The following is a 1031-nucleotide window of genomic DNA, read 5'->3' as shown; positions in this document are numbered from 1 at the left end:
ACATGTATTAGAGTCATTGATGGTAGACTTGCATTTAAAGACAAGAGTTGGGCAACCCCTTCGGGTCCCCTCCTGCTATGGGAGCTTTTCTGTTGTATCAATAAATCCTGCATTTAAATAAAATTAAAGACGAGAGTTAAATAACCCTAAGTATACAGAACTGACATGCTCTGGAGAACTTGCTGATCCTTATATGAACAAGCCTGTTCTTCCCATCCATAAACATCAATTGAGTCCCAGAGGCAGTTGTAAGTGTGAGAGGCTCTGGAGTGTGTTGAGAGGGAAGCCACTCCCACCGGGCAGGTGAAGAGTGTGACAGCTGTCACCCTCACCCTCCTGGCAAGAAACCAGCCCACACGCACAGAAGGTCAACAGCTCCTCCGAGATCCCTCGGAGAGCTGGGGTCCCAGGGCGAACCGCTGTCCCCCAAAACTGGAGATCAGAAGGCAGACTCAGAGGACCCCGGATTAAGGAGCAGGGCCCTCCGAGGGAACCGCGGGGGCAGGAAGACCTGCCCTGTAATTGACCAGCGGCTGGAGGCTCAGCGTGGGCGGGTCTGAGTGGAGGCCCGGGGCTGAGTCTTGGGGGCGGGGCTCTCACAAGTGGGCGTCTCCCCTCGGAAAGCCCTTCCGGGCCCTCACAGGGAACTTCTGGGGAAAATCCCGGCCTCTGGCAGGGGAGAGGAAGGCAGCCTTTGCGAAACACCCCCACTCTCTCTGTCCTTAGGAGGCTTCTCCGGGCCGGCAGGTATTCGCGCCTTAGAGCATCTCCGTCGGAATAAGGGATGGCTGCTTCTACCTACCTGGAGCCCGGGGAGGGAACATTCTGAGCTCAGGGCCTCAGACCCCCAGCCTAGGTCAAAGTAGCTAAAACCCCCACAACTTCCTGAGAGAGACCCTGTGTCCTGCAGCCACCAGGATGGGGTTTCTGGACATCACATCCAAGTCTCACGCTGCAGGTGGCTGGAGTCATGCCAAATCGACCCCCAGGCCCGCAGGGTCTTCACATCAGGGCATGAAAGAGGGGTGGGA

This window comes from Carlito syrichta, unplaced genomic scaffold (assembly GCF_000164805.1).
Source record: "Carlito syrichta isolate Samal-C Ts95f unplaced genomic scaffold, Tarsius_syrichta-2.0.1 Scaffold307455, whole genome shotgun sequence".
NCBI classification, from domain to species: domain Eukaryota; kingdom Metazoa; phylum Chordata; class Mammalia; order Primates; family Tarsiidae; genus Carlito; species Carlito syrichta.
This window is presented reverse-complemented; position numbering follows the sequence as displayed.